This window comes from Bubalus kerabau, chromosome 3, assembly GCF_029407905.1.
Source record: "Bubalus kerabau isolate K-KA32 ecotype Philippines breed swamp buffalo chromosome 3, PCC_UOA_SB_1v2, whole genome shotgun sequence".
Lineage (NCBI taxonomy): Eukaryota > Metazoa > Chordata > Mammalia > Artiodactyla > Bovidae > Bubalus > Bubalus kerabau.
In genome coordinates, this window is record NC_073626.1 from 100634840 (window position 1) to 100656239 (window position 21400).

Here is a 21400-nt window from a genome sequence, read left to right on the forward strand (position 1 = left end):
TCTTAAAAGGGCTACCCAAAATTTCACATACAATCAGGACCTAAGACAAAAGCAGTAATTTGAAAGGAACCCGTGCCAGACCTCCCTGCTTGTCTTAAGAGGCACCCAGAAAGATGGGAGGTGGCTGCAGCTCACCGAGGGGATGGAGACACCAGTCACAGCCATAATGGGGAGCATTCCACCCATGAATACTGCTGCTGGCAGCACAAAAGATCCCAAAGAGTAAAAACAATCTTGAGAAAGAAGAACAGAGCTGGAGGAATCACATGCCTTAACTTCAGACTATATTACAAAGCTACAATAATCACAAGCTGGAATCAAGATTGCTGGGAGAAATATCAATAACTTCAGATATGCAGATGACACTACCCTTATGACAAAAAGCAAAGAGCATCTGAAGAGCCTCTTGACAAAGTTGAAAGAGGAGAGGGAAAAAGCTGGCTTAAAATTCAACATTCAAAAAACCAAGCTCATGGCATCCAGTCCCATCACTTCATGGCAAATAGATGGGGAAACAATGGAAACAGTGACCGATTTAATTTTCTTGGGCTCCAAAATCACTGCAGATGGTGACTGCAGTTATGAAATTAAAAGACCCTTGCTCCTTGGAAGAAAAGCTATGACAAACCTAGACAGTGTATTGAAAAGCAGAGACAATACTCTGCCAACAAAGGTCCATATAGTCCAAGCTATGGTTTTTCCAGTAGTCATGTATGGATGTGAGAGCTGGACCATAAAGAAGGCTGAGCACCAAAGAACTGATGCTTTCAAACTGTGGTGTTGGAGAAGACTCTTGAGAGTTCCTTGGACTGCTAGGAGATCAAACCAGTCAGTCCTAAAGGAAATCAACCCTGAATATTCATAGGAAGGATTGATGCTGAAGCTGAAGCTCCAGTATTATGCCCACATGATATAAAGACTCGATTCATTGGAAAAGACCCCGATGCTTGGAAAGTTGAAGCCAGGAGGAGGAGGAGAGGACAGAGGATGAGATGGTTGGATGGCATCACCAACTCAATGGACATGAGTTTCAGCAAACTCCCAGAGATGGTGAAGGACAGGGAAGCCTGGCATGCTGCAGTCCATGGGGTCGCAAAGAGTTGGACACGACTGAGCGACTGAACAACAACAGTAATCAAAACAGTGTGGTACCAGCACAAAAACACAGATCAGTGGAATAGGACAGAAACGCCAGAAATAAGCCCACATACTTATAATCAATAATAATCAACTTGAACTTTGATAAAGATGGCAAAAATACACAATGGGGAAAAGACAATTTCTTCAATAAGTGAAAACTGGACAGCTACATGTAAAAGGATAAAATTAGAACGTTCTGTCATACCACATACAAAAATAAACTCGAACTGAATTAAAGACCTAAAAGTAAGACCAAAACCCTAAAACTCTTAGAAGAAGACTTAGAACACACTTTGATATAAATCACAGTGATATTTTTGGGGTCCGTCTCCTAAATTAAAGGTGATAAAAGCAAAAATAAACAAATGGAACCTAATTAAACAGAGAAGATTTTGTGCAGCAAAGGAAATAACTGAAAAACAAAAAAACAACCTACTGAAAGGCAGGAAATATTTGCAAATGACATGACTGATAAGGGATTGATAACCAACATACGTAAACAGCTCAAAGGACTCAATGTAAAAAAGTAAACAACCCAATTAAAAAATTAGCAGAAGAACTTGATAGCCATTTTTCTAAAGAGGACATGCAGATGGCCAATAGGAACATGTAAAGAAGCTCCACATTGCTAATATTAGAGAAATACAAATCAAAAGCACAATGAGATGTCACCTTACACTTGGAAGAATGACTATCAACAAAAACAATACAAATAGCAAATGTTGGTGAGGATGTGGAGAAAAGGGAACCCTCATACATTGTTGGTGGGAATATAAATTGGTGCATCCACTGTGGAAAACAGTATAGAGGTTTCTCTAAAAACTAAAAATAGAACTACCATATGACCCAGCAATTCTACTCCCAGGTATTACTGAAAAAAATTTAAAAGTCACTAGTTGAATAAGATGCATGCACCTCAATGTTCACAGCAGCATTGTTTACAACTGCCAAGTCAGGAAAGCAACCTGAGTGTCCATCAACAGATGAACAGATAAAGAAGTGGTACATACATACAATGGAATACTGCTACTGCTACTGCTAAGTCACTTCAGTCGTGTCCAACTCTGTGTGACCCCATAGACAGCAGCCCACCAGGCTCCTCTGTCCCTGGGATTTTCCAGGCAAGACTACTGGAGTGGGGTGCCAGTGCCTTCTCCGACCAATGGAATACTCAGATCAGATCAGATCAGTCGCTCAGTCGTGTCTGACTCTTTGCAACCCCATGAATCGCAGCACGCCAGGCCTCCCTGTCCATCACAAACTCCCGGAGTTCACCCAGACTCACGTCCATCAAGTCAGTGATGCCATCCAGCCATCTCATCCTCTGTCGTCCCCTTCTTATTCTGCCCCCGATCCCTCCCAGCATCAGGGTCTTTTCCAATGAATCAACTCTTCGCATGAGGTGGCCAAAGTACTGGAGTTTCAGCTTTAGCATCATTCCTTCCAAAGAAATCCCAGGGCTGATCTCCTTCAGAATGGACTGGTTGGATCTCCTTGCAGTCCAAGGGACTCTCAAGAGTCTTCTCCAACACCACAGTTCAAAAGCATCAATTCTTCGGCACTCAGCCTTCTTCACAGTCCAACTCTCACATCCATACATGACCACAGGAAAAACCATAGCCTTGACTAGACAAACCTTTATTGGCAAAGTAATGTCTCTGCTTTTGAATATGCTATCTAGGTTGGTCATAACTTTCCTTCCAAGGAGTAAGCATCTTTTAATTGCATGGAATACTACTCAGCCATAAAAAGAAAATAAAATTTTGCCATTTGTAGCAACATGGATGGACTTGGAGGGCATACACTAAATGAAATATGCCAGAAAGATACAATACATGCTATCAGTTATATGTGGACTCTGAAAAATATAACAAACTAGTGAATATAACAAAAAAGAAGCAGACTCACAGATGTAGAGAACATATTAATGGTTACAAGTGGAGTCAGGTGGGAGGGGCAGCAGGGGGCAGGGGCGTGGGCAGCAGCAGGAGAAGTGGGAGGTACAAACTATTGGGTTTAAAATAGGCTCAAGGCTGTGTTGTACAACAAGGCAAAAGAGACAATATTTTCTAATAACTATAAATGCAAAGTAACCTTTAAAAACTGTATATTTTTAAAATTAAAATAAAAATAAGTTCACTGAAAACCAGAATTCCATATTAACACAATTATGATTTGCCCTATTCTCCTTCCTTGAAATCTTGTATTTCAATAAACAACACTATATTTATGTGACAATGGGCTTGTCTCTTAAATGAAGGACTTTCTCCTGAACTTCCTCTGATTTTTCTCTGGTTACCTCTCACCTTCCACAGTCCAAAAACTTCCTATTGGGATAATGGTCTTAGCAGCCTCATTTGCCCAGAGAAGCCATTTACTTCACCTTCCAAATCTACTTGTACTCACCCTTCTTAATTTTCTCTTCGCCTCCTCTTTCACTTCCTGCTACTCTCACCCAAGGACACCTAAAATAAAATAAAAAAAGGTTCAGCTTGAAATGTACATTGAGATCTCATCCATATTCTGTACCAATTTCCAGACCATAAAACTCCTTATTGGCAGAGACAGTGTTCTGTGATAATGCCTAAAATAGTCCCTTTTACCTTGTGCTTAAAATAAAGCACACCTTGAAAGTACTTTGTAAAACAGCTTCATGCAAATACAGAAGTCAAAGAGGCCAAAAGAGGGGTCCCTTTTTCTTTTCCCCTTTTGTTAATGAACACAAAGATTCTTTTCACTGGAACACCTAAGAGAGAAAACTAGCTTAGGGATTTGGTAAGAGTGGCATCTGGAAAGTGAGGGGGGCTGGGGGAGCCCCGATGACTCTTATTGTTTAAACCACGCTGGAATGTGAAGCCAACTATAACCAATGCCCAGCTCGCACCAATGGTGGCAAAGGTGGCTTCTGGTCCAAAGAGTCACAAGTCTGAGCTACTGTCTTCCAAGGAGGCCAACAGCCACTCCAGCAGCCAGCTCAGGGCATGCACCTCAGGCCTGCCACTCCTCGCTAACCTCCTCCTGCCCCCACCCCAGTTGCTTGCTACCATTCACACAGGGTAGACACTCAGTAAGGAACTGTTGATTATGCCCGAACAAGGATGACTTCACCCATTCATTCAGTTTGAAAAGTCTACTCCCCTGACTGCTGATGATGACCGATTTCCATTTACCCTTTGGCATCTGCATCTGGGCAGCAGGCAACTCATGGCTGTGCAGCCTCAAATTATCACAGTCACTATATCATGACTCATCAGTGAAGAACTTTCCCATCAGAACCTAATTAAGGTTCCCCACATCCCTGTGAGGTAAGCGGGTATGCTCTCCTGCAGTTTATAAGGAGGAAATTGGGGATGAAGAGGTTACCGGCTCTGTCAAAGGTTATTAAGGGTGTCTGCCAGGGATGAAGTCATTCCACAGTCATCCTGGTTCAGTCTTTCCACTCACTGTGGAGCCAGGTCTTTACCTTGTGCTGTGACCACCTTATCATTTTCTGGACTTTTGTGATGGTGCAGACAGAGTCCAGCAGATACATGCATTTCAAAAGGAAAAAGAGGTATTATGGTATACTCTCCCCGGGGGCTCAGTAGTAAAGAATCTCCCTGCCAAGGAAGGAGACAAAAGAGATGCAGGTTCAACCCCTGGGTTGGGAAGATCCCCTGGAGTATGAAATGGCAACCTGCTCCAATGTTCTTGCCTGGAAAATCCCATGGACAGGAGACCTGAAGGGCTACAGTCTATAGGGTCAAAAAGAGTCAGACATGACTTAGCGACTCAACTACAAGAAGAAAATGTGCCCTTGCTAAATACTTCAGACGTCTCTTCCCATAATAACTCATATTAGAAGTCCTCTCTCAGATACTTTCCAGTAAAGGTATCTTGTTAGGTAGAATTAATACTGTCTCCTGGAAAGAGGGTTCAGAATAAAACATCGTCCTTTTCCTGAGAAAGGGACAATCAGGTTCACTCCTGCGACGTCAGAGGCACAGCCAGCACACAGGCAGCCTGGAGTTCAGGGTTATTGCCTGTTTAGGTTTGTGAACTTCCCAGAGCACAATCATCGCACAGTCTCCCCAACACACTTTGGCCAGGCCCTCTTGGCTCTTCAGCACGCTTTATGTCTCTGATGGGTTTCCTAGGGCAGGTACACAGCAAATACTGCAACTTCCTCTACCACCGGCCTTTCTGACTTTGCCAAAGAGAACCAGGATTATCTACTCCCAAGGGAGAAGCACGTTTCAACCACCAACTTTACCAGTTCTGCTTCCTCCTCCTAGCTCCAGATGAGGACCCTTCCCAGGTTCCCAGCTTTTATGTTATTACTATTTACTTCCCCACAGTGTGATGACTGTTACTTTTCTTAGGGACCAGGTTTATGCTCACACATGCTACTCCCACTCCTTGTTGATTTGTAAGTCACCAGACCCATCCCTGATCTGAGGAGGCTGGACTGTATATCTGTCATTTTACATAGCATGAACTGGAGTAGATTACTTACTATTTCATTTGGGGAATGACTAGTTCAGAAAGACTATAAAACATGCTCTAATGCCACAGTAATTAAAACAGTGCAGCAGCAGCATTTGAGTAGACAAATGGAACAGAATAGAAAGTCTGGAAACAGACTGAAATACACGTGAGAATCTGTTATATGGGGAAAATGGCATCTAAAACCAGTAAGATAAGAATAAACTTTAGGAAACTGAGTTGGGACAACTGGGTACATACATCATATTGCACACACAGAAAACAAAGCCATAAATGTTCCAGAAAAGAATATTTGAACACAGACTGGTACTGGATAATCTTAAGGACTCATTGGTATAATAATGAAATAGAAATTATATCCTAAAAAGTTTGACATGTTATTGATATATATTGATGTACTTACAAAGAAAATATAATGTCTTAGATTTGCTTTAAATATTCTGAAAATGGGTGGGAGAATAAGATGAAATAATACTGTTGAAGTTGGATGACAGGTAGTTGGGGTTTATTACACTATTTTCTCTAATTTGTCTATGCTTAAAATTATCTGTAATAAAATATTTTAAAAATACAAGAAAATATAAATGACTTCCTTGGAGTGGGGAAAGGCCATTCTATGATTAAAAAATTAGAATGTACTAAAAAGTTCGAAAATTCAATTACATTAAGCAACAATAAATTCTGTATGACAAAAAAATATCATAAGTAAAAAAAAAAAGCAAATAAGCTGGGGGAAATATTTTCAACTCATGTCACAGACAAAACAATGGATAATCTCACTAACATTGAAAATTGATAAGAAAATTATCAGCAGCCCAACAGAAAAATTAGTAAAGGACATTAATAGACATTTTGCAGGGAAAAAATGAATAAAATGGCCTTTAAACAACATGATGTAAGCTGACCATCTTTTCAAATAGAAAAAATATAAATTAAAACTATACTTTATAAATTCCAAATTTTGACTTGTCTGATCGATAAAAATGTTTTCTAATACTCTTTTGAGGAGACCATAGGAGATCAGTCATTTTCATACACTGCTGGAGGGAATGTGACTCCAAGGAGCAATTTGGAAACATTATTAAAATTTCAAATGCATTTACCCTTGACCCAAAATCTCACTTCTGGGGATTTTTTTCTACAGATGGTCTGCTTTCATGCAAAATAATATACTGCCATGATAGTCTTTGGAGCATTGTTTATAATAGCAAATGATTGGACAAAACCCTAAGTGTCCATCAAAAGAGTATGTGTGTGTGTGTAGGGGAGTGTATGCATATATATATATATATACACCTAAAATGGAATATGATCCAGCCATTTAAAAAAAATGGGATTTCCCTGGCTGTCCAGCAGTTAAGACTCTATACTTCCACTGCAGGGGGCAGAGGTACCATCCCTGGTCAGGGAACTAAGATCTTGCATGTTGCATGGCACAGCCAAAAAAAGAGAAAAAAAAGGAGATACTCCCTATCCCTATATTCTGCTGTGAAAAAGTTCTAGGAGATATATATATATATATATATATATATATATATGAATAGAGATAGTTATAAATATGAGTATCATGTCATTTTTGTGTGTTAGAGAGGGAACAAAAACTTCTATATGTATTCATACTTATATGCATAAATATACTCAGGAACAGTTTATAGGAAACTAATGAAGTGATGACGTGTAGGTGGAGGGACAGGGGTAAATAATACACTAATTAGAGGACAGGAGTGGGATGGAGACTTCTCAAAGTACATCTCATTTCATTGTTTTGAGTTTTGATCCATATGAATGCATAACTTACTCAAAATTTAAATTAAAACAGGGTTTGACTGGCTCTGTAGTTTATGGATAAGCACCTACTGTATATTTAAAGATCAACAGTTTTCTCTAAATGGACCAGGGACTTTGTAAATCCAAAGAGCAAATGATACAAAAACATTGCAGAGCCAAATAAAAATGCTCTCATTTAGTGGTAGGGATGGGAGTCCCAGACAATTCACCATCTTAATTACATTTTGCAAATTCCATTGGGAAAGCCCCTGAGATCTTAATAAGAACATAGTCACAGTTGTCTGCGATATGACAATGGATTAAAAATGTAGGAAAGGGAGAGAACAGGCAGGAAGCACTGCCTCCCAGCAGAACAGGAGAGGTCTATCCATTTGAATCCACTGTGATTGTTGACTATTAGCAACACATCCCTCTCTCACTGCAGGCCAATACGTTCTAACTTTTTCATTCCTAAAGTCCAGACCCCAGATTCAACATTTAGAAGGATTTAAATAAACTGTATTGGAAAAGACCCTGATGCTGGGAAAGACTGAAGGCAAAAGCAGAAGAAGGTGGCAGAGGATGAGATGGTTAGATAGTATCACTGACTCAAAAGGACATGAATCTGAGCAAACTCCAGAACTTAGTGAAGGACAGGGAACCCTGGGGTTCTGCAATCCATGGGGTCACAAAGAGTCAGACATGACTGAGCGACTGAACAACAACAATGTAGAAGATAATCAGTGAACCAGGTTTTAAGTTGTAAAACAAAATGCACAACTGCCATGAAAAGCATGTTCCACAAAAAATAATTACCTTAATATAATATACAGAATTTTGACAAGCACACACACACAGAATTTTTATGTTCATTAGCCCACATTGTTTATTGCCCCTAAATGAGCACTTTCTGTTAGGCTCTTTGAACTATGAGAAATGGCTTATCTCCCAGGACTCCAATTGAGGCTCTGAAATCTCAGAATTCAGTAACCCCCACCCCCATCTCCACATGAAGGCTTCACAGGTAAGAGGGGCCTATAACCCACTCCCACAGGAAAGGATGCAATGGTTCCTTGTGCACATAGTTGGGGGGAAATTTCTGTTTAGCTGAGTACCAAGTTAAATATTTAGCTCGTGAGCTGTTTCTCAGCATTTCAGTTTCCTCACATGTTGAATCAAGTATTAAGAGTTAGTGCTAATGTGGGGAAGTCACTTAACCCCCTTGTGCCTCAGTTTCCATACTGTAAAAGGAGAAGATAAAAAATACAACCTCAAGGGAGTGAGTGAACATCACAGTCACTTAGAATCATGTCTGAGGACAGTGCAAACTCAGTAAATATTAGCTGCCTGCCTGTAACATCTTAGAGATGAGTACGTTGAAAACTGTCTTTGGAGCCAGACTTCCAGGGCTGCCTGAGAAGTTACAGAATACATCTCTGTCACCATTTTCCTTAGACTAATTAGCTCTGGTACAAATGGAAATTATCTACTTTCAAAACTTCAACTTTACTAGTGTTGAGTGATTTATATGATCCTGTAAACCAGGAGGTCCCAGACCTACATTCTCTCCTTGGCAAATCTGTACATCTTCTTCCAAAGACAGTATTTGTTCATCACGTCTTGTCTTAGAAATGACTTCAGGCAAGGGTTAGGCAGAGAATATCACCCCCTTTCCCTACCTTCTGTGTGAGGCCTGGAACACAGGGAGCAGAGGAAGACACCGCACACAGACAGGGGCGGAACCAACCAGCCCACCGCTTCCCTGGAGAGTTTAGAAGAGACACCGGGCTGGGCCAGCTCACAAATAGGACAGACATGCAGCTGGACTCTGGGATCTGGCACCTCCAAGCTTCTCTTTTCCATCACAGAGGGATGTTCAAGTGTCATGTGCTTAGTTGCTCAGTCGTGTCCGACTCTTTGTGACCCCATGGACTGTAGCCCGCCAGGCTCCTCTGTGCATGGGGATTCTCCAGGCAAGAACACTGGAATAGATTGCCACGCCCACCTCCAGGGGATCTTCCCAACCTCGGGACAGAACCCAGGACTTGCGCATTGCAGGCGGCTTCTTTATCGTCTGAGCCCCCAGGGTTGTGATGTGGAAGCAAACGGGAGAAAAGAACATCCTTAATCAGTAGTTTCAATGTGTGCCTGTCCCTCCCCAACAGTGGCTCATCGTAACATCATGCAAGCTGGAGAGGACGGGAGCTGAGGGTGGACAGTCAGGAAGACACCATCCAGAACGCTACAAACAGCTCCCCCAGATCATTTGACCTTAGAGGAGAAAAGGAAATCAGATCCTGCATCCCTAATGGGAAATCACAGGATAAACATTTTCCTGGCTAAAAGTTTGAAATATATACCTTTGCCACACTCAAAATTTTCACCCATTATTTCTTGCCTTATACGTTCCTCCTTTAAAATGTACATGCTAATTTCATAGAATAATCCAGTTTATACACTGTAAATGCACACAATCCATTTTTTCAGTTATTCAATCAGTATTTATGGAGCACCTACCACATGCCCGGCATGGTTTTGTTCACCACCATAGCTTTAGTCCCTAAAACACAGATGCTGCTCTCAGAGGTCAGACTTTCCAATGCTTTGCTAATGGTTTCCTCCATGAGCCCTCATGTAGAACAACTTCCTTTTTTTAAGCTAACATTTATTGAGGGCTTATGGGTGTCAGGCGCTGAACACCATTAATTCATTTAATTCTCACAGCACCTCTGTGAAGTGGTACTTTTATTATCCCCTTTTTACAGATGAGTTTGAAATTTAAAGACAGGAAAAGTAACTTACTCAAAACCACATAGCCAGTAAATCACAAACAGAATGAAAATTCAGGTCCAATTACAAACTCCTCCATCTTAATCCTTACAACTAAACTGCCTTCAAAACTTTCTAAATAGAGTTGGCCAGGATGGATATATTTGGTTTCTAATGGTCTCTTCTGCATTTTCTTTGTTTGCTTTGCTGTGATTTTCATCTTCTAAACAATGTCTTTCAAGCATCTACAAAATGATCATTTAAAAGCAATTGTATCCAGTCATGGGACCATGGCAGAGTAGGCTAAAAAATGACAGCCATTTGAACATAAATATTTAAATATATGCACTACACTCCATTTAGTGTATTATTCATATTCTAGGCTGACATAAAAAAGGTTTCTGGAACTTACCAGCTGCTTCCTTTTGTGATCTCAATGATTCTCACCCAAACAAGACTCAAAGGACCCATTTTCCAAATCAGCTTCCTTATATTTACACCTGGTCATTGATGTCATTTGCTGTCTTTTCTGCCAATCCCAAACTGACTAGGGAGGAGGATCAGTCTGAATTTTAATTGCTTCCTTTCCCTTTCCCCAAACCTTGCATTTTCCCCCCTAAAATCAAAATCATAGTTTAGTGAAGTGAGTGTGATTAAGCAAATTATGAACCAGCTCAGGGAGCTACTCTAATTAGGGATACTTTTCTGACTCTGCTCACAGGAGGCCTGGCTTGCCTAGAACAACCACTCTCTCTGGGGGTGGTGTGTCAGCTGATGGCAATCACTGCTGCTATTTTTCCAGGTTAATGTGATATTAGAGTCTGAAGCCCCAAACTTGAACAATTATTCTCCTTGATATGTCTTTACTCAGTCCACTGATAAATGCTGCTAAGTCGCTTCAGTTGTGTCCGACTCTGTGCGACCCCACAGACGGCAGCCCACCAGGCTCCCCCGTCCCTGGGATTCTCCAGGCAAGAATACTGGAGTGGGTTGCCATTTCCTTCTCCAATGCATGAAAGTGAAAAGTGAAAGTGAAGTCGCTTAGTCGTGTCCGACCCTCAGGGACCCCATGGACTGCAGCCCACCAGGCCCCTCCGTCCATGGGATTTTCCAGGCAAGACTACTGGAGTGGGTTGCCATTGCCTTCTCCACAAGGGAATACTACTCAGCCATAAAAAAGAATGAATTAATGCCATTTGTCACAATGTGGATGGACCTAGAGATTGCTGTATTAAGTGAATTCAGAAAGATAAATACTATATCATTTATATGTATAATCTTTAAAAATTATACAAATGAACTTAATTACAAAACAGAAAGAGACTCACAGACATAGAAAATAAAGTTTGGTTGTTAAAGAAAGTGAAGAGGAACTAAAAAGCTTCTTGATGAAAGTGAAAGAGGAGAGTGAAAAAGTTGGCTTAAAGCTCAACATTCAGAAAACAAAGATCATGGCATCTGGTCCCATCACTTCATGGGAAAGAGATGGGGAAACAGTGCAAACAGTGTCAGACTTTATTTTTTTGGGCTCCAAAATCACTGCAGATGGTGACTGCAGCCATGAAACTAAAAGATGCTTACTCCTTGGAAGGAAAGTTATGACCAACCTAGATAGCATATTCAAAAGCAGAGACATTACTTTGCCAACAAAGGTCTGTCGAGTCAAGGCTATGGTTTTTCCTGTGGTCATGTATGGATGTGAGAGTTGGACTGTGAAGAAGGCTGAGCACCGAAGAATTGATGCTTTTGAACTGTGGTGTTGGAGAAGACTCTTGAGAATCCCTTGGACTGCAAGGAGATCCAACCAGTCCATTCTGAAGGAGATCAGCCCTGGGATTTCTTTGGAAGGAATGATGCTAAAGCTGAAACTCCAGTACTTTGGACACCTGATGTGAAGAGTTGACTCATTGGAAAAGACTCTGATGCTGGGAGGGATTGGGGGCAGGAGGAGAAGGGGACAACAGAGGATGAAATGGCTGGATGGCATCACTGACTCGATGGACGTGAGTCTGGGTGAACTCCAGGAGTTTGTGATGGACAGGGAGGCCTGGCGTGCTGTGATTCATGGGGTCGCAAAGAGTCGGACACGACTGAGCGACTGAACTGAACAGAACTGTTAAAGAAAAAAGAATCGGGTGGGATAAATTAGGAATCTGAGATTAACAGATACTACTGTGTATAAAATAAACAAGAAGGATCTACTTTACAGCACAGGGAACTATACTCAATATCTTGTAATAATCTATAGTCAAAAAGAATCTGAAGAAGAATACATATAAATAACTGAATTACTTTGTTATGCATGTGAAAGCTAAAATAACATTGTAAATCAACTATAATTCAATAAAAAGAAAGAATGTTGAAAAGACAAGGCAAGCCCTTAGTACATATTTTATAGCAAATACTAGTGAGTTTTCACTATTAACTTAAAACAGTTAAAAGCTGCAATTGAAATACAGGGGAAAAGTATCAGACAGACATAGAATCAGGAGTTTACACGGAGAAAAACAGCAGTGGGAGCAATAACCAACACTCTCACAAGTTTAATTTGGTTATGAAATCCTTCAAGGAAAATTTCAGAACTGCAGGAACTTAATACCTTACTGAGACCTACGATGTGGGTTGTATATTAAAATACTGTCAGCCCTGCTTAGGCTTCTACTTAGCTTCCTATACCTTCTGGCAATGGTGGTTCAAGATGGAGAGTTGAGAGAGCAGTGTCACTAGAATTCCTCTGGGTCTGGGCTCACTGGGCCCTGCAGAACAGACCAAAGAAAATTTGGCAATGCCCTGCAGCCATGGCCATGTAGCCCATGGATTTGGCTCCCTCTGTGTAAGTGATTAGCTGAGCACTGGAATAGAAGTGTCACGTTCAGCACCATCCATCCAAACTTATCTCTGGAGTTTTTCTTAGCTGAGGAAGTATTAACAAACTTTGTAAATGGAAAACTGATATATATACATACACACACACATATATGTAAACACAGATATATATATATATATATAAACCTCTTTATATTTTTTAAATTGGAGTATAATTGCTTTGCAATGTTGCATTAGTTTCTCTTGTACAACATCGTCAATCATCCATGTGTATAGATATAGCCCCTTCCTCTTGAGCCTCTCCCTCCCCACTCCTCCAACCCCACCCCTCTAGGCCATCACAGAGCACTGAGCTGAGCTCCCTGTGCTATACAGCAGCTTCCCACTAGCTGTCTGTTTTATACTTGGCAGTATATATATGTCAATGCTACTCTCTCCAATAGGCATTCTTGAATGCCTACTACGCACTATATGAGGAGCTAGAAATAAAAATTTAAGTAAGACAGGGTCCATGCCCTAAAGTTTGAATACAGTGATGAAGATAGTTTATGCACAAATGGCAAATAGGTGAAGGTTGCTATAGATACAGTGGATTGTGCAGGGTTACTAACTCTACTCCATTTACTTTTATAAAATGATTTCTAGTGATCCCCATAGCTTGTAGTAGGTAGGGAAGTGTATTATTTATGCTGAAATCTTGTAGGGAGGCTCCTAGAAAGAAGCAAGTCTGCAAGGAACAAATCTACATGTGTTTAGTTTGGTTCAACAGAAGAAATGTCTAGAGAAAAAAACCTCTTTTTCTTACCAAGATAAAAAGAAGCATGTGGCTGTGACTTTCCACAGGTATCACCAGAATAAATGAGTGGGGGTGGACACACTGAGACCTGTGGTCTGACGGGGAGCATGTTGAGGCTCTGTGTCCACATCCTGAACTAGGAACTTGGTAGCCTAGCACTCTGTTTTCCAGCAAACTTCAGAGCCCTCATGTCCTCATTCTCAGTTCAGAAACTTCACCCTTCCAACAAAGTTCAATTCTCCCAGAAGCATAAAGTACACTAGATATGACAAGCTTGGAAAAATCAAGTTTTACTGATGACGAGTTTACTCATTGCAAATGAAATGTCCAGTGTAGGAAGAGGTACCCAGTATGTCTCTGTCCTCCAAGGTGAGTTTGTCACAACAGGTTTAGCTTACTTTCCTGAAGGCACTTTAGATACCTTTTAGAAATGGTATATTTCTGTACGATTCAAAATAAAATAATTTTCACTTACATGAAGTATTTGCCATCACCTTACTGAGCACCAAGAGCCCTGACTCTTACAATGGACATAATATAAGAACCTGTTTCCTATTTTGACTTGGAAAAGTTGGATGCAAATTCATGTGGACTGCTAACATGTGTCATCAGCTGAAGCCAGCAAAGGGCTCTTTTGCTGTTTCAGACTGAAGCAGTCTCCTCAGTGAAATGTGGTGTAGTCCTTAGAGTCTGGGAGGCAGCCTCACTTACTGACACTTTCTCCCTGTCTGTTGTGAGCATCCACAGAGTTTTTTAAAGTTTTTTTGTTGTTTTGTTTTACTTTCATATATCATTTATATGTGGAATCTTAAAAAAATAATGCAAACTTATTTATAGAATAGAAACAGACTTGCAGATATCAAAAACAAACTTATGGTTACCCCTGGAGAAATGAGCAGTGGAGGGATAATTAGGAGTCTGGGAATGGTAAAGAACCTGCCTACCAATATGGGAAACAAAATGAGGTGTGGGTTCAATCCCTGGGTCGGGAAGATCCCCTGGAGCAGGAAATGGCAACCCACTCCAGTACTCTTGCTTGGAGAATTCCATGGACAGAGGAGCCTGGCGGGCTACAGTCCGTAGGGTCAGAGAGTCAGACATGACTGAAATAACAGTGCAGCACATATACAGGATGGGTAACTAACCAGGACCTACTGTACGATGCAGGGAACCATAATAACATGACAGAATTTTACAAGCTGTAGTGATGACTATCAGACTCATTACAACTGGTCCAAGAACTGAGTTCTACCTTGAGTTCATTTTCAAGAGACTATCTCACCCAAACAACTTATTCAACCCTGCTTCTAAGGTCTCCCACATCCATTTTTAGATCCTTAGAATTTCAATCTTGCTTTGGGAAGATGCCGGAAATTCAAATAACCGACTGATAATTAAATGACCACTATTGCCAGCACATCCAAAATAGTAGGTTCTTGGGAAATACCAGAGATCAAAATTCTATTAAATCCATATGAAGTACCTGCGTGTCATCAGGACTGTGATGACCACTACAGAGTTGAAATGGAGTTATACTTTATATTTAAGAAAAGTCTTTGACCTAAAGAACTATTGGGACTAGATATCACACATGAAATGACTACAGTGAGAACAGGGCAGAGATGATTAATTATTATAAAAAGTGCTTTAGGGTACAGTAAGTGATAATAGAATGCATTCACATGCAATAGTTCTTTTGATTTTGATGACCACATGGTGAGGTAGGCAAGGGAGATACTGCATTATTAACCTCATTTATAGACGAGGAAACTGTGAGGTCCAGGGTAGCCAAGAGCACCTTGCAAATAAGTGTCAGAGTTCCAGGGTAGTGGTATTAGCATTGCCTCTCTGTTCTGTAATCTTGGTGCCACATCATGCTGCTTCTTTGCTAAGTACCACTGGAGAAGAGGAAGGAGCGTGGAAGGATGTGAAAGGGGAGCTGTAAAGGGTACTGGTAAGCAACAGAAAGGATATGGGGTCTTCATGGAGAAAGAAAAAGAGAGAAATAGGCAAAGAACATGACCATGGGCTTGGAGGCAGAGAACTAGGAGGGAACAACTTACTGCAAGGAGATGTATATTAGAAGGAAGTAGGAAATACAGCTTGATAGGAAAACTAAATAATCATGGAACTTGCAGAAAGTTGAAATCAGGAGTTGAGTTTTCATCTTTCTAGCAAAGAGGCTATATTTTTGGAATGAGACAATATAGAGGTTAAGAAAGGGGACATGGTGTTCCAGCAGCAGGCAGGTTAGAAAAGTGGATGGTAGGGAGTTTTTGGAATTCAGGAGCGGGGGAGTGGGGGGAGGAATGACCTGGCATAGTTCTAAAATGTTGAGGTGGACATGCTTTACAGAATTAATCACCCAATTCATTTGCATGTCACTAACAACAGCAAAGCTAAAAATACTCCGGTTACAAGAACAGGGCATATAAAAGAAGGATGACTGGTGCTTAGAAATTTATGATGGATTAAGTCATTTTAGGTTGGTTGACATAAAGCTTATAAAATACGCTGTCTCAAGCATTTAGGATTGACAAAGGTAAAATTACCTGCATTTTTAGACTTTCGTTTGACTTCCTGCTTTCAGCCAGGCTGTTATTAGGCTGAACTGATTACAAGCTGTTGTAGCTCCAACAGATGAAGGGATTTGAATAGGGTGGGAGGTACCCTGCATCCCTCACCTACACTCAACTGAGAATAGGTCTGATTTTATAAAATTGCTTTTATTTGGATATTTCACAAAATTTCATATGGGTAAGGAGTTCTATGGCTTAAAACAACTAAAAAGCCATTGATTCAGTCCAATCCTAGCCACAAACAGATGAAGAAGACAGGACAGAGAGATGTAGGGCCTGGTTCAAGGTCACAGGCAAGTGAGGCCACTTGAGGGGCATTTGTAACTATTAACACTTTAAACTAGGAACTGAAAAGGCTCCACAGCAAAAGGAGACAATCAACAAAGTCAAAAGGCAACCTACTGAACAGGAGAAAATATTTGTAAACCAATATCTGATAAGGCATGAAGATCCAAAATATATAAGGAACTCATACAACTCAACAGCAAAAAAAAAAAAAAAAAACCCCAAATAATCCAATTTTAAATGGACAAATGACCTGAAGAGATACTTTCCAAAGAAGACATACAGATGGCCAACAGGTACGTTTGCTGCTGTTCAGTCGCTCAGTCGTGTCCGATTCTTTGTGACCCCATGCACTGCAGCACGCCAGGCCTCCCTGTCCTTCAACATTTCCTGGAGTTTGCTCAAATTCATGTCCATTGAGTCAGTGACGCTATCCAACCACCTCGTCCTCTGTTGTACATGAAAGGTGCTAAACCACTAGGGGCGTCCCAGGTGGCACTAGTGGTAAAGAACTTGCCTGCCAATGCAGGAGATGTAAGACATGGGTTTGATCCCTGGGTCAAGAAAACCCCTTGGAGGAGTAAATGGCAACCCACTCCAGTATTCTTGTCTGGAAAATCCCATGGACAGAGGAGCCTGGTGGGCTACAGTCCATGGAGGTCGCAAAGAGTTGGACAAGACTGAGGGACTGAGCACAAACATCACTAGTGCTCAGGGAAAGGCAAATCAAATCACAATGAGATATCACCTCACCCCTGTTAGAATGGTTAGCAATGAGAAACACAAGAGATGACAATTCTTGGGGAGAACGTAGAGAAAAAGGAACCCTGTCCACTGTTGGTGGGATAGTAAAGATGCAGCTCCTATGGAAAACAGTATGGAGCTCCCATATGATCTAGCAATCTTACCTCTGGGTATATATTCAAAGGAAATGAAATCAGTATTTCTAAGAGATATCTGTACCCCTATGTTCAATGCACCATTATTCATAATAGCCAAGATATGAAACCAGTCTAAGTCCATCAACCAATGAATGAATTCTTTTCAAATGTAGTATATATATTTGGGATTCATATGTAAGGAATATTATTCAGACATTAAAAAAAAGAAGAAGAAAATCCTGCCATTTGTGACAACATGGATGAGCCTGGAAGGCCGTATGCTAAGTGAAATAAGCCAAAGAAAGAAAGACAACTAGTGTATTACTATCATTTAAAAGTTGAATTTAAAAGTCAAAATCATAAACTAGAGAGTAGAGTGGTGGTTGCTAGGGGCTGGGGGTAGAGGGAGTAGGAGGTTCTGGTCAAAGGACACAAACTTTCAGTTATAAGATGAATAAGTTCTGGGGCCTAATGGTCAGCACAGTGACTTCTTGTTGTTGTTAATAATACTGTGTTGCATACTTGACATTAGCTAAGACAGCAAATTTTAAGAAGTGTTTTCACCATTAGAAATGGTCACTAGGTAAGGTGATGGCAGTGTTAATTAACTTAATGTGGTAATCATTTCACAATATGTATGTATATGCATATCAAATCACCATGCTATATACCTTAACACAATTTTGTCAATTTCACCTCAGTAAAGCTGGGGGTGGCTGGTGGGGGCACTGGGCAACTGAGAACTCAGAAAGCAAAAACCATGTAACGTACTTTGAAGACCCAGGCCAGGGTCCCCCAGTCCTTCACTGTGCCTGTGGCCTAAGCCAGTGCCCTACACCGACCCACACAGGTGGCAGGGACCATGACAGGGCTACAGCCCCTGCACATGCTCAGCAGGCTGGCCTCAGAGCAGTGGGACTGATGCCCGCTCAAGCTTCTTCCCACATTAAGCCTCTTAGGGAACGTCTAATAAGGCAAGAGTCTGGTTAATACTTTTCTCTGACTCGTTCATATTTCAACACTTTGTTATTTCTTTTCCTCACTGTAGTCTTTTTGGAGACTAAGGCAAAAAGACAGAACAAAACAAAACAAAACCCCACCTTACGAAGAGAAATGTCTATGCCCTGGGGAAGATAAAGGAGTGCTGCAGGTTTGAGATTCTCGCTGTTACCAAAGAATTATGACCCAGAAGCACAGAGTCATTAAATCTGCTGGTTTCACTTGTATAACAGCACATAACGTACCTGAGACTGCATCACCCGCTGAATCAGGAAGTTTAGGGAGAAAAGCCCAGCAGAGTCCCTAGTAAATCTGTCTTTTTGCATTCCAGTCATAAAAAAAGCATTCTCCTCACTTCTTCACACAGGGCCTACCGTCACCTTAGCCGTGTTTATCGAGATGGACAAAGCGTCTTTGCTGAAGCTAGACATTTCTCTTCTTTGACAGCAAACACTGATTAAATATACCCATAGAAAAGTTAGGGAGACCAGAACATACCTTTTTGTCAGTTACTAAGGGACAGACTTTCAGCTCTGGTATTTCCTCTCCTTACTGTCAAGAAAAATAAGCAAAGGTGGTAGAATTTTACAGACAATTTCTACTGAAGATATAGCTCTTTCCATTTTAACTAAGGTTGAAAGATTTCTTACCAGTTTTGTGGATTATCTCATCTAATTAAAAAAGCTCCTAAACTATCAATGCTCCTAACTGTAAATTTAGGAAAATTGGAGTTTATACAGATGATATACAAACCAACAGTGCACGCTGAGTTCGCCCTTGGCAGGACTGGAAGGGACCATTTCGGGATGAAGGATTCTGAGGGGACTGTGACTTTGCCTGCAATGACATTAGTGGCAAGAGACATTTCCAAAAGGGCCTGTAAGTTATGGATTAATGACAGCCCTCTGTGAGCTGATTAACTCCTTCATATTCAGAATGCCCAGTTTACCAAATGACAAATCAAAATGACTTTTCCAGCACTCACCAACACTGCAAACAGAACTGTATCCCACTTAGCAATCTGGGGAAAATATGATGTCTGCAGCCTATCTGCTGATATGAGCAGTAGAGCCTGTTTTTTAATCACCCCTGTCAGAAATATAAAAATCTCCTTAAAATAGGTTAACCAGCTCTCTGGGCTTCCAAGCAATTCACCAACACAAAAGCTCCTGATTTTACAATAATGATTGGCACTGTCAGCTAGCAGCTGGGTTATTGAGATGGCTCAACTTGGTTTGAGTAGTAAAATATCTCATGTTGCCTTTGCAAGTCATCTGCATAACTGCAGAGCTTTCTAATACCCTGGAAGACCCATAATTATGCCAGGAGAAATTGAGGCTCTCTGATCCCCTGTCTGGTAATTGTATGCACAAACCTCCCTTTCAATTATTCCTGAACGAATAGCACTCAAGCATCATTGTGGGACAGGAAAGTGAACTTCCCGGCATGCACTTCTCTCTCCTGCCTGCCACTAGTCCGAGGTTCTGAGATCACAGAGCATGGCTGGGACTCTCCTTCCTTGGCCCCACACGTGGGTATTTACAAATTAGCTAATGAAGGAGCTATGGTTTTTCCAGTAGCCATGTATGGATGTGAGAGTTGGACCATAAAGAAGGCTGAGTGCCAAAGAATCGATGCTTTTGAGCTGTTGTGTTAGAGAATACGCTTGAGAGTCCTTTGGACTGCAAGGAGATCAAGCTAATCAATCCTAAAGGAAATCAATCCTGAAGATTCATTAGAAGGACTGATGCTGAAGCGCCAATACTTTGGCCACCTGATGCAGAGAGCCAACTCATTAGAAAAGACCCTGATGCTGGGAAAGATTGAAGGCAGAAGGAGAAGGGGACAACAGAGGATGAGATGGTTGGACGGCATCATTGACTCAACGGACATGAGTTTGAGCAAGCTCCGGGAGATGGTGAAGGACAGGGAAGCCTGGCATGCTGCAGTCCATGGGGTTGTAAAGAGTCAGACACAACTGAGCGTCTGAACAACAACAAATGAAGGAACAATAAATAATCTCCTGACCACTGCAGTAGGCAGGCAAGAAGGCAAACTGATAGATGTACACTTTTATTCTTGAGCTCGATAATGTCCACTGTACCAAGCTCTAAGAGGCTGCCTTTCATCCTGTTGGAGAAGATGTAAAGCATGCTTTGTGCAGACCGGCCTGGCCTTTGGCAGATTTATTGACAAGACCTACTGGCTTGAGCAAGTGCAGGGATACACCATGTGTTGAGAAAGAAAATGAATACCTTCAACAGGCTTTCAGGACCTCAAAACACAGCTGTTTGGGTTAGAAGATCTTATCTACAATGCATTATCATCAGGAGGAAAACATTAAAGGCATTTCTCAAGTTTAAAGGGAAAAAAAAAATCTGAAAAGCAAGCTGAGTCAGCTGCCAGTATCTGTCTGAAGCTGTTGGAAATGCAGAGGTCTTTAATTTTGGCAGACTCTGCTCTGTGAGCAGGGCACAGCTTCTGCATAGTTTCAGTCATTTCTGTTGTCTGTCATAGACTACAGGACAAGCTCATGAGCTTCCCTAACGGTTCAGTGATAAAGAATCTGCCTGCCAATGCAGGAGACGCAGGTTCCATCCCTGGGCTGGCAAGATCCCCTGGAGGAGGAAATGGCAACCCACTCCAGTATTCTTGCCTGGAGAATCCCATGGACAGAGGAGCCTGGTGGGCTATAGTCCATGGGGTCTCTAAAGAGTCAGACATGACTTAACCGTTAAAGAACAAAAGGACAGCACATACAGCTTGCACTATTTGGTCTTTCAGAGGGTTGGGAGAGGGCAGAATGATAGAAAACTGAGTTAATTTTACACTGACCTCTAGGTCACAGCAGTGACAAGATGCTGTCATTACAA

The 21400-nt window shown here is 41.3% G+C and overlaps 1 protein-coding gene across 9 annotated transcripts in view; it reads right to left on the bottom strand.

Moving 5' to 3' along the window:
* LYPD6B (LY6/PLAUR domain containing 6B) overlaps nucleotides 1–21400 on the bottom strand; it is a 234902-nt gene that overhangs the window by 25916 nt on the left and 187586 nt on the right. For 8 of the 9 annotated variants that reach the window (XM_055572623.1, XM_055572624.1, XM_055572622.1 and 5 more), the window contains one exon: nucleotides 3547–3605. The gene's annotated coding sequence lies outside the window, so the exon portion shown is untranslated. Of the gene's footprint in view, nucleotides 1–3546; nucleotides 3606–12155; nucleotides 12217–21400 lie in introns of those variants that run through there. The other variant, XM_055572630.1, reaches the window with a different exon arrangement.